The 12,894-nt window shown below is 39.2% G+C and overlaps 1 protein-coding gene and 1 long non-coding RNA gene across 4 annotated transcripts in view; one reads left to right on the top strand and one right to left on the bottom strand.

Annotated features, from left to right (window-relative positions):
• OXR1 (oxidation resistance 1) overlaps window positions 1-12,894 on the bottom strand; it is a 1,217,970-nt gene that overhangs the window by 742,569 nt on the left and 462,507 nt on the right. The gene's annotated exons all lie outside the window — the stretch shown is intronic.
• The window catches only part of LOC115085627, a 242,542-nt gene that overhangs the window by 194,128 nt on the left and 35,520 nt on the right, over window positions 1-12,894 (top strand). The window contains exons 4-5 of one of the 2 annotated variants that reach the window (XR_003854909.1): window positions 6,264-6,348; window positions 10,842-11,508. This is a non-coding gene — a long non-coding RNA (uncharacterized LOC115085627). Of the gene's footprint in view, window positions 1-6,263; window positions 6,349-10,841; window positions 11,509-12,894 lie in introns of those variants that run through there. The other variant, XR_003854908.1, reaches the window with a different exon arrangement.

The raw sequence follows: 12,894 nt of genomic DNA, 5'->3' as shown, positions 1-12,894 counted from the left end.
CTAATGAGACAAGAACCAGTCAGAAACATTGAGGAATTTCAGGTGGTGTTTTTCAGTTTTCAAACTGAAGTGGATAAGGAAGGATTCAGTGGAAAGACTTTCAAGTGGAAAAAGCTTTGTGGATTTAGAATTAGTGAGCCGTTTAGCTATTAGGGATGTGCAGAGCAAAAGTTTAAGTTCATATGTCCATAAGTCGAAAGGGGGTCCCATTTGCGGTCAATATGGACATATGGAGAATTCCATAAGTTGAGTCTATGTCCATATGTGCAAATAAAAATTTAAACCCCTCACCCTCCTTAATCCCCCCCCCCCCCAAGACTTACCAAAACTCCCTGGTGGTCCAGCGGGGTCAGGACGCCCCCCGGAGCGATCGCGCAGAAAATGTCAAGTTTGGTCATATGATCAGCACTTTAAACATTGCATCATTTCCACATTTTGTCTTTGGCAATTATTTTTTATAAAGGTTTTTGTGCCTCGCTTTTTCTTTTCCTTCAGTATATCTAAAGGCTACAGGTAGTTTTGTTGATGGTTTGATTCACTTTCCCACTTGCAGCAATTTAAATAGTATTGTGTTCCATATTCAGCCTAGAGAAAAGAATCACGTGACGCCGCGTCGGAGTGACGCGGCGTCACGTGATTCCCCGCGTGATCGCTCCGGGACCCTCCGTTCGACCCAAAAGGAACTTTTGGCCAGCTTGGGGGTGTCAGGAGGCCCCCCCAAGCTGGCCAAAAGTTCCTTTTGGGTCGAACGAGGGTCCCCCGGAGCGATCGCGCGGGGAATCATGTGACGTCGGTGCCACGTCGGAGTGACGCGGCGTCACGTGATTCCCCGCGGGACCCTCCGTTCGACCCAAAAGGAACTTTTGGCCAGCTTGGGGGGGCCTCCTGACACCCCCAAGCTGGCCAAAAGTTCCTTTTAGGTCGAACGGAGGGTCCCGGAGCGATCGCTCGGGGAATCACGTGACGCGGTGTCACGTGATTCCCCGTGGGACCCTCCGTTCGACCCAAAAGGAACTTTTGGCCAGCTTGGGGGGGCCTTCTGACACCCCCAAGCTGGCCAAAAGTTCCTTTTGGGTCGAACGGAGGGTCCCGGAGCGATCGCGCGGGGAATCACGTGACGCCGCGTCACTCCAACGTGGCGCCGACGTCACGTGCTCCTCGCAAAGGAGTTCAGAAATGGCAGAAATGGCGTCCTGACTCCTCGCTGGACCACCAGGGAGTTGTGGTAAGTCTTTGGGGGGGGGGATTAAGGATGGTGAGGGGGTTTAAATTTTTATTTTGGATCAACAATCGCGATTTCCAACGTATTCAACATAGCTATGTTGAATAAGTTGGAAATCCGATCGTTTACGTGTTATCACTTTTTTAAGTTAAAAAAAAAAAAAAGTAGCGTTTTACATTTAAGTTCAAAACGAATGCACACCCCTACTAGCTATAGCGAACAAGATTTTAGGATCATAGCCAATCTTATTTATTAAGTTTGAATGGTAGTTTTTTTGGCCTCTAAGAGCAGGGTTTGGTAACTTTTATGGGTTGCCCTAAAACCTTGGGCCAATTCTAAGGATGGACTCTTTCGCCATTTACGTTTAGACTTTCTGAGGGTTTGACATGCAGTTTTGATAGAAGAGGTAATCCATGGCTGAGATTTGGCATGTCAAGAAGTAGCTAATTTCAGGGCAGCTAAATTGTTGAGACTGGACACTATTAGTTGATCCCATTGTGAGATGCAATCAGTGATGTTATGAAATGATAAATTGGAGCTTGCAGATGAAACAATGGTAGAAAACAAGGTACTATCAGTTTTACAATGCCTCGGTGGGTTGTGAGAGATGAGGTCAATCTGACACAGGCTTAAGGGTACAGAAGCAGAAGTTGATGCAAGAATGGTCAGACCAAGGAACCTGATTGACATTTAATGATGAAATGCTAGACTTTTGGAGAGAGTTGTTAACAAAAACAAGATCAAGTGTGTGACCTAATCTGTGAGTGGGAACTGAAATGATCCAAGTGAATCCATGATGTCTAAGAATAGAGAACAAAGTGATGGCAGGGGCTTGACATCAATATGTAAACTGAAATCACCAAGAATAACTATATTATTTAGATCAGTCTTGGAGAGCATCAATTGTTCGAGTAAAGGCGATAAATCTTTGGCTAATAATTTTGGAGAAGAGTAAACTAAAAAGATAGAAAAGCAATTTAAAGAAATGATCAGCATTTCCAGATGGGAGTCATGGGATAAAGTTTTAGATTTAATATTCCAAATATCATTGTATATGAAAAGCTGCCCACCACCCCTCTTTTTCATGCGTGGCTGAGAGTTATAGGAATACCATACAGGACAGATTTGGTTAAGTGTGATGAGATCAGAGTCTAAAAGCCAAGATTCTATAATACAGAAAAAGTCAGGTAGTTCAGTGAGAATAACATCATGAATAAGCTGAAACTTATTTCTAACAGACTGAGCATTAATTAAATTAATGGAAACCTCATAAAAGGGAGAATGTTAATCAAAGGTGAGTACTTGCTTGAGACAATGTGGTCGGCGAACGTTGTGGTAGGATTTATATGATGAGAGGTCAAACACTAAAATAGTAAAACCAGCCCATACAATAAACCACACTAAAGCGCATACACGCAACCATACATGCCCTGTGCTCACATATGATGCTGGTTGGAGCGCATTGCGGGCAAGAGCTTGTAGCTTATCCAAATAAGAGCACATTTACTCTGATTCTGATTCCCATTTTTTAGTAATCGATCCCCTCATGGTTGCATGCATGCGCTTTAGTGTGGTTTATGATGAGAGGTTACCATAGCATCCTTGACTAGTCAGTGTTTGGATTTTGAAATGGTAGTCCTGTGAGGAGTCAACAATAAAGCCTTCTGCAGGCTCAGTGGCACTCAGTGTGCATGAAGGAGTGCTCAAAGGAGCTCCTTTGTCACGCTTCTTTGTGTGTGCAATGGAGCGTAATCACCACTGGCGCACAGCACCTCCAGTGTCCCACGCCGGCTCTTTACCCACCCCCCACCCCCGGTTTGATGACATCATCAGGGTGGGGCTTGACACCGTCAATATAATGGAAACCAGTGGGGTTAACAGAGGCTCAGCAACAGCTCTCCCAGCAGAGCCTAGGGTGGCAAAACGGTTCGATGAAGCTGGGAGAGGCACACCAGCAGAAGCAGTTTTTGGCGCATTAATCTTCTTGCTGCATCAGCGGCTATTATTACACACATGAACGGAGTGCTCAATCACAAGTAAAACCATATGCTAAGCTGAATGCACTTTATTACATCAGTCTGTCAGATTTTTGTCATCCTAGGCACAGAATTAATAAATCCAGGCCCAAGGAGAGAGAGCACGTAGATCCACTGAGCTGAAGGACCTAGCGCTATGTTTTATGCCATTTTGCTCAGGATAAAATAAATTCATGCCCAATGACACATGCTTCTAATATATGTGAAATCTACCTAACTTCATTCTGGTTTAGTTTACTATCCCATAGACTCCAACCACCCAAGTACTAGGAAAACAATAGTCTAATGAAATTCCATTCTATGTTCACAATATTCTAATTACTAAGGAGATTTTAAAAAAGCCCTAATAAATTATCTTTATAAGTTAGTGACTTTTATGAACTCACTTGGTTATCACAGTTCCCATGTCTTGGTGTTCATGCAGAGCAATGGTAAACTGACTGGATTATGGTGGTGAAAAACAATGTTTAGAAACCTGATTAATCATGGTAAGTTATTTATTGCTTATCATGGACTTATCACAAGATAATGCTCTAAGTGGAGGATTTAATTATTTCTTTTCCAGTTAATTTTCTCCTGTAAGACATTTTCCTATTAAGCATGTCAAAGTATTTTCACTTAAAAGCATTTCAGTGAAACTGCAGAACACTGATTTACACAAAAAGCAGTTGTTGAAGGAATATTAGAATACAGCATAATTTACAAGGTATCTGAGAATTGCAGATGAGAACAAAATGAATATATCTCGTTTTATCCTCTTTCTCTTTATTTTTGCTGTCAAGCCCACAAACGTTTTCTTGTGCTTAGTAGCATAATTAATACCTACGGATTTTTTTGGTCCCATAATTATTGTTCATTGTGAGGGTAATTTTATAACAACCCACACAGGGTTAAAGTCTGCGGTTACTTTGAACTTTTTCTCCCTTGGACATTAGCCTGGATTTTCAAAGCAAACTTATGCCCATAATTCTGGTTAAAAATGTGCAGGTTGTCCCAGTATGTCTGACACACACATGTACAGAAAGTTTCCGAGCAGGTGAAATTTTCTGCACGTACATTTAGGTTCATACTTTTGAAAACTGAAAGTATCTGTGCAACATTTTGGTAACTTGTGTGTGTAACATAGCTTACCCCGCCTCAAAATGGCCCCGTGGAACATCTTGCTAGTATGTGCAAAATGGGGTTTCAGGCTTATTTTTAGAAGCACAACCCCCTAATTGCCCCAAAGGCTCACTTACATAAAAAATCTGGGTTTTATGAACATGCATTGCTTCAGAAATCAAGCCCTATATGTGTAGTACATATATACATGTTGAAGACCATTGCTGAATAAAACAGCACTATGAGCAAGAGTTGCTTTTAGCACCTGACCCCTCTGTGTGGGAGAAGGTTGCAAATTTTGCAGTAGCATTGTCTGCTTGGAATTCTGGGCTTGGCCTTTCCTGTCTGGCTATGTGGCTCCCATGGATGTCCTCATGTTGGGACAGACTAGACCATGTTGCCTTATCTGCATTCAGCTCTGTAGACTGAAGATGGAAGTTATTTGGATCCAGACCAAGGTGGCTGGAATTTGAGAGACCTTTTCTGTTATCTAAGCTCACCAAATTCTCTCCCAATACTTCAGGGGACCTTTAAAATAAGAAGCAAATTTGCTATAGTGATCCCAGGAAAGGTAAGAGTAGTATGCTAGGGGCACATACCACCAGTAGTAACATTATATAGCCACTTTATGTCTTGGCAGAGAGAAGATGTCCCAAAGAGGCAAATATAGTATCATTTTGTCAAAGAAATAGATTTGGGAACAAGAATAGAGGTGGACAGAGTGGTTACATACCTACAGGACACTATGGATAGGAAGGGGTACCAAGCACATCATTAAGTTTTGCTGGACCACCAGGGTAAGAAAGAGAAGATAACATTATTGTGACGAATGACATGGCTAAAATAAGGTTACAGTAGTGAGGGAGAAGTTCACAGTGTTAAGGTTAAGGCAATTGGCAATAACATCATCAGAGATTTTTTATTTAGAAAAGGAGGAGGGAAGGACATTCTGCACCAGAAGTTTCAGTGCCATGTTGAAACATTGGTGCATATAGGAGGGTTCTCTTTTCACTGGGGGCTTGGGCATCCATCTGGTGGGATGTAGAACTTTATAGAGATGATAATTGTATCCATGTATAAAGTAAGTCTATAAGGTACCACCCACCTCTGCTCATTCTTGAATATCTATGTACAGAACAGCCTATTAATTATTGTGCATAGTCACAAAGTAATTACTAATCTAATCCAATAAATATAAAACAAAAACAGGAAAAAGAAATAAAATATTAAAATATCAAAATGTAACCAGATTATCTAGTTTCAATCCAGAAAATACTGAATTATATCATATTCAATTAAATGTTTGAAACCATGACTAATATATTTAGTTCAATGATCTATTTTGTCTCACTTCTAAATAATAATTTAATTAATTTAATTTAATTACATCATTTATAACCCACTTTTCTATGGCAACATCCAAAGCATCATTATAATATACATTAAACCTGCATAAATAAAAAACATTATAACATCCATATAAAAAATCACACACAAAGTTGATAAAACAATTAAAATCTGTATATGATTCTAATAAAATAAAAAATACAATAATAACAAATCTTAGATCACCTGCTCTGACTGATTTTCAATATTATTACCAGGAAAAAAGATAAATATCCTGGCTACCAACATGTTTGACAAGTGCACTGTTCTGATCTGGACACTTGAGAATGTAAATGTGCACCTGAATACGTACCTTGAGATGTCACATAGTAAGTCCCATCTACTTCTGCCCATATTTCCAATTTATACAGATAATTACTTGCTCTCTGCTACACTTCATGAGCCTCCAGATTTCATATGACCTTCCTTTCTCAGTTTCAGAGCATGTCCTTCAATCTCTCTCTACTTCCTCAAATTTTGCTCAGAGATTGAATGTTCTTCCATATTTTGGTTTACAGAATATTCACCTGGCAGAGTGATTAAAGCTGCAGTCTAGCACCGAGGATCCCAGCATCTTAATGCCTACATTTCGGATATTTGATGGTAATTCCTGTTTTCTTCTTTTCCTCCATCCTAAACTCCTTTTATTTAGTGTTTCCTTTTGTCCAGTTATTCTTTCTTGCTTCTGATATACATCTGTGGAAGTTCACCTTTTTCTTTTTTATACTTAATTGTCATGAGAATCCATGCAAATTTTAAAACCTTCACATGAAGCTTTATGCTTTAGTTTGATCTTTGGAATTCTGCTTAGAAGTTCAAACTGTATTTTCTCTTAACAAAAATGATTGCAAAATCCACAATTCAATGGAATCCTCAACATTTCCTCTTAGATGTTAGTAACCAGGTTTGCTTGGAATGATTCTGAACATGTATATTTTTTCCCCAGAAAACCTCCAAGTACTATAGTACAAAGGTAGTAAGTAATTTCTGAAATTATCTAACTTTCCAAAGATCACCTGACATTTTCATTGAACCGATCTAAAAATGTAATTATAAGCAGAGTGAACCTAAGAAACTGTCTTAGAAAAAAAACCATCCACAGTTCAAAGTCTAACAAGAAGTTAGTTCTTGTTACTGGATAACAGAGCAATGGCAAATGTATTTTCCACAAGTTGAGTTGTGATACAGGGGATTCTGCCTTTCCATATTCGGTTATATGAAGAGCCAGGGCCTGGTGGCACTTGCATCGGAATGGTGAGATCTTATCATATCTAAAAACAGAAAATACATCGGATGAACTCAGATTTTCAACATGGTTGGAGTGAGTTAGATGTATTTTTCATACTTTCCCAAGATATGCTGGAGAAATTCATCAAAATTTCCTCAGCAAATCTGGGAAAAATTCTACCAAATCCAATGTGATTGCTCCAACTTCAAGACAGTCATTGATTTGAGAAATGAACATTTGATGTTTTTAAATAATAAAGTTTAACAAACTAATTCACCAAATCTGCAAGCTTTTTGTGGGTTTGTCAAATTAGTTTACCGACTTACATCTCTGCAGTAAATACAGTCCCAGTTACACAATCTACATATGCTGTTGCTACTACTAAGTGGAACAATAGATAGCACAATAGCTTGAACTTAAACAGCAGCGAGACAGAAATAGAATCCTGTCTTTCCTTCACCATTTGCTCTTGTCCCAACTACTCATTTTTACCAAAGTCAAGACATTACTAAGTATAATGGGCCGGATTTTTAAACATATGCGCGCTGGGTACATTTGTGCGCGCTACCCGGCGCGCACAAATGTACGCCCGATTTTATAACATGCGTGTACAGCCGCGCACATGTTATCAAATCTGGGGTCAGTGCATGCAAGGGGGTGCACACTAGTGCACCTTGCGCATGCCGAGCCCTAGGGGAGCCCCAATGCCTTTCCCCTTTCCCTCCGAGGCCTCTCCGAAATCGGGCGTACATTTGTGCGCACCGGGTAGCGGCCTCGGAGGAAATTTTCCTTCCGCCCCACCCCCCCACCTTCCCCTCCCTTCCCCTACCTAACCCGCCCCCCCAGCCCTACCTAAAACACCCCCTAAGCTTTATTTCATAAGTTGCGCCTGCCTCCGGGCAGGTGTAGGTTGCACGCGCCGACCAAGAGCCGGCAAACGATCCCCCTGCACGGCCGCTGTGCCGGAGGCCCCGCCCCTTTCACAAAGCCCCGGGACATACGCGCGTCCCGGGGATTTGTGCGCATCTCTGGGCCTATGCAAAATAGGCTTGGTGCGCGCAGGAGTGGTTATGCGCGTAAATCTTTTAAAATCTGCCCCATAGTGTTTGTAGTCCTTAGTCTAGAATGTAGAATGAATTCAGTGTCTACTGGTCTGAAGAGTGAATTTCAAATCAGGAGAAGTCTCAGGATACAAATAAAAATTTCCACATTTAAACGTATCCAATTGGATTCAAGAAAATGTTGTTATGAGACCTACTATAAGGTAATCTTTCATGTTCAATGATTCTCAAAAGTAAGTAAAGGATGGGGGAGCAGCAAGATGGCTGACGGGCCCTAACACACTTTCAGTGGATGCTTATGTTAGTCACTTTACTTGCCTCTTTTTTTCTTGCCATGGTGAAAAGGAAAGGTAAGGACCAGGTCTTCCATGTTGATACTGGGCCTACCTCTGTTTTGGCTCTGATCGATTGTTTTGGTGATTGGGAGCCTCTGATGCCTAGTGCCTTTGAGGAAGGGCCATTGGGAGGAGGGTCAAGGACAGGTATGTTGCCAACCTACCTGCATTTGAATCATCTTTGAATCCAGATGATAGGATTCTATCTAGACTGGTTGAGGGGATGCCTGGTGAGGTACTGTATGAGTCACATGCAGATGACATCAGTGTGACTAGAGGCCTGGATTGGGACTGTTGCCATCAGTTTCAGCAGTGTTCAGGACTCTCTGTACTACCCTTCTTGAGTGGGGATCTGAAGGCAGTTAGGACTGGATGCAGGAGTGCCTGTGTATACTGGATAGCTACAGATGGTCCGGGGAATAATTTTTCAGTTACTAGTAGTCCAGGTTTGTGTTTTAAAGTACAGGTTCAGGAAACTCAATTACTTGAATTGTCAGAAGAAGCTGGAGGCTTGTGAAGCTAAAATTGAAAAATTTTAGCTTGATGACGTTCCTTTAATCATAGACAATACTGTTCTATATAATAAAGTGGAGAATCTTGAAAATATTATCAAATTAACTTCCCTAAGATGGAAAATATGTCTCAGAATAAAATGTTTAAAGAATATCTTTTGGAAGTTCTAAAAATACCATCTAATGCCTTCCTTCAGATTTTCTGGGCATTTTATTTGCCACCGATAAAAGAGGAAGTTAAATCTGAGGATAAGCTAGGACTGTCACCAATTTCTTCAGATAGTTTAGATTTCACCAGGTGTATAGATTTGAAGATTGGGGCATTGTTTTTCCTAAAGTTTCTTTGCAAATGTATTATTAAGTTTTGCAAATTTAAGTTCATTTTATTTTTTTTTCAGTCTGGCATAGCAATGTTTATAAATAATATGACACTACCTGTTTCCACTGAAATATCCCTTTAGGGTGTGGTAGTAGACTCTTTGAAGTAATATTTACAGTCTCCAGAATCTCCTGAGTTTGTTTGGTGTCACGGTAGTTAGGACTGTGTCTTTCTGTTTTGCTTTCTAGTTTTGTTTTGCTTTTTTTTTAATCAGATGTTATGGTCTAATGGGTGTGGTTCCCTTCACCTCCTCCTCACCCCCCCCCCCCCCCCCGGCCTCCTGGAGGACTTTTTATGTATAGAGTGAATTTATTTCTCTATTATTAACGTCATTTCATCACCTTTTCCTAACAAGTTATTCTTGGATATAATTTTCCTAACTATAAATAAACATTTCATTCTTTTAAAATAAAAAGATTTCCCAAAGAAAGAAACCATCTTTTCACAGGAGAGATTCAGATCCTCAGCACTGATGTTTTGTTTTTTTAAGAATCTTTTATTTTGTCAAGACTGTTGTCATGATATAATGGAACAAAGAACGGCAACACAAGGGGAAGAACTCTGAAAGATGAATTTGATAAGACTTGCCACAGTTGCAATAAGACCATCAGAATAATAGTAAGGGAAGAGGGTTGACAAATGGGGAAGATTGTGAGCTTTCTGTTTAATTAATGGAGACTACTATGGAAGAGTTTGATGTGGAACTCCATGATGCGCTTGACTAGGCTTCCTCGTGTTAGTATGTAGTATTTTTCCTTATTTTCTTTACTCTTGCCTAGGAGTTGTCTGATATCTCCACTTTCCTTTTTGGGATGTGGCACTCCCACAGTCTTCTAAGGCACCGTTTCTCAAACTGGTCCCGAAGAACCCCCTAACCAGAATAGTTTTCAGGCTAGCTACAATGAATATGCATGAGAAAAAATTGCATGCAACATAGGCAGTGCATGTGAATCTATTTCATGCATATTCATTATGGGTTTCATGAAAATCAGACTGGCTGGGGGTACACCAGGGCTGCCTTGAGAAATGTTTCCCAACCCAGTCCTGGAGGCAAACCTAATCAGTCTAGTTTTCAAGTTAGCCACAATGACTATGCATGAGGAAAATTTGCATATAGTACATTGGAGAACAGTACATGCAAAATGATCTCATGAATATTCATTGGAGGCATCCTGAAAACCAGATCAGGTAGGTGTGCCTCCAGGACTGGGTTGTAACCACTGTGGAGCCATCTTTTGTGTTGCATTAAATCATTCAGCAGGTGGCTCTCTAAGACAGAACCTTGCTCTCCCTTATGATTCCAGCCTTAGCCATTCCAAAATTAGCTTTCCTACCTTAACTCAAAGCAATCAAAGGCTGATCCAGATCTAGCTTTGCTCCACTGCATGCATGGATTTGTAGTGCTAATTTTTTCTCACTGATTTCTCTAAGAAATTTAGCACTACAAATCCATGCATGCAATGGGCTAAAACCAGGATTGGATCATCCTGTTTGGTTGACCTGAGGTCAGGTGACAACCCCTATCCAAGGAACAGAATTTGGACTTGGGATATACTTGTAACATATTGTCTTTTTTCATAGGTTCATTGGCAATGGAACATATTTTCAAACATCACAGACTTTTCGAGAGAGGCAAAATGTTTCACTTTTAGAAGGCAAGGACTGGGTCAGTTGTTTGAGACCTCAAACTATTTGTTTTGACATTTCTTAATAGTAATAGCATATTGGAAGTATTTATTCATTGGGTGCTGGTTGGAGCTTTCATCTCATTATCAAGAGCTTTGAAAAGAAAATACTATTTTTAGCTTTAATGCCATGCTTCTATGCATCCTGTTTGGTAGAGCTCTAGACGTCTGTAAGCTTTGCATTTTTATTTCTAGTCACTAAAGCTTCTTCTGAATCCTTTTACTTTCCATGCTATCTCAAGAAGCTTTTTAAAACAAAGCCTGAAAATACATGAGCTAAAAGATGTTGCTGTGATTTGCATTAAAGAAGAAGCAATCCCACATTTTCCATTCAGAAAGCTACTTACATATTGCATTTCTGAGTTGGAATTGAAGAACTCATTTGGGAAAAATGCATTTGGATCTCAGAAGGCAGATGTTTCTAATGCCTGTAAGGAAAGGCTAAAAGAGGGTGGTATTGTATCTTATATTTCAGTGAAGGTCACAAGTACAGTGTTCTAAGTAGCAATTGTGTGTTCACGGAATACATTATACTCTTTATAGGGTGCACTAGCAAGTTTTCTTTCTGACTCACAGCTGTTATTTCTTTGCTTCACTTTTTGCTTATTTAAATATTTTGATATTTGATATTTTTAAATAAACCACATTGAAAAAACTATTGGATAGAAATAGCAAGTAAAGGTTGTGAAACCTGAACTTAATATGTTTGAAGGTTTCTCCAGGATAGTTTAACAGAGTAATAAATTATTTACTAGGAGAGATTTTACTAACAAGGATTCTGGGAGACTGGATACACTACTACAAATAATGTCACTTCGTATTTATACAGAACTTTTCTTAAACATTAGGCCACTATATGCTTTACAGTTACATTTTTCATGTTTAACTGTGTATGTGCTGATGTAATCTGCTAAGAATTGTAGATCAGTTAATATAAATGTATTAATTCAATAAATACATTATTTAGGAGATTGGCAAGCAACAACCTCGGCAGTGATTATTAAAATTTGTTTTCAATGCAAGGACCTTGCACAACAAGTTCAGAAACCAAAATAAAATGTTTGCCTTATATTTCAAACAGTAACACAAAAAATATATTTTTATATCACTTCATAGAAATATTTTATGTGCTGCCATAAAGAATTAAGAAAATTAATAGTTCATATATAGAGATAACAAAATTCTAAAGTCTACATTATTCAGGGTAATTTATTTTGCATATTCTACAGATTACTTTGGAAAAGAAGGTGGAGAGGCAGATTGATTACAAAAAATTATTAATTGCAAGGTTCATTTTATGACCGCAGCATGAATAGCTTAATGGCAATCAAATCATGTGCCTGAAATAAAGGCTTGTTCACTAATCTTTCAGACAGCATTGTAGATAGAGCAAGGGCAATAGTCTGTCATTTTAAAATTAAGATTAATGATTTCTTTAGTGTGTATTACAGGGCTTGACCTCTAGGTGGCAGCTTGTTCCTCTTGTGCACTCTAATTTCTGTCCTATCTGCGTGAATGCAGTCTTGATTTTTGTGTAAACATGTGAAAGTATTGATCCAGCACTAAACCTGTAATTACCTAACCTTTCTCTCTCTCCTCACTGGCTCCAGATGATAACTCAACAGTTCCAGATTTCTTGGAGCTGTGTTAAAATATTAAAGTATACATATTAAAATGTGTAATAGGAATTTAATAAAAGATTTATATATAGATATGTTAAGACATTAAATCACCTGAGGGCTTCTTTGTCTCCAGACTTTTAATTGTTCTTCCTTTCTCATTAACATTGATTAATGAATCACCAAAACCAAACTCGTTTGGATCTTTTATCTCTGACCTTTTTGCATTAAAAAAAAAACCCCACACACAGTCTACTTCTTCATTCTTTTTAGATATTCAAGTTGAATTGTGATTAGGCTTAACTTTATCACACCAGAACAGAAAAATGC

The sequence above is a fragment of the Rhinatrema bivittatum genome, chromosome 2 (genome assembly GCF_901001135.1).
Source record: "Rhinatrema bivittatum chromosome 2, aRhiBiv1.1, whole genome shotgun sequence".
Taxonomy (NCBI): domain Eukaryota; kingdom Metazoa; phylum Chordata; class Amphibia; order Gymnophiona; family Rhinatrematidae; genus Rhinatrema; species Rhinatrema bivittatum.
The sequence above is the reverse complement of the archived record's forward strand: the minus strand, read 5'-3'. Positions and strand labels throughout refer to the sequence as shown.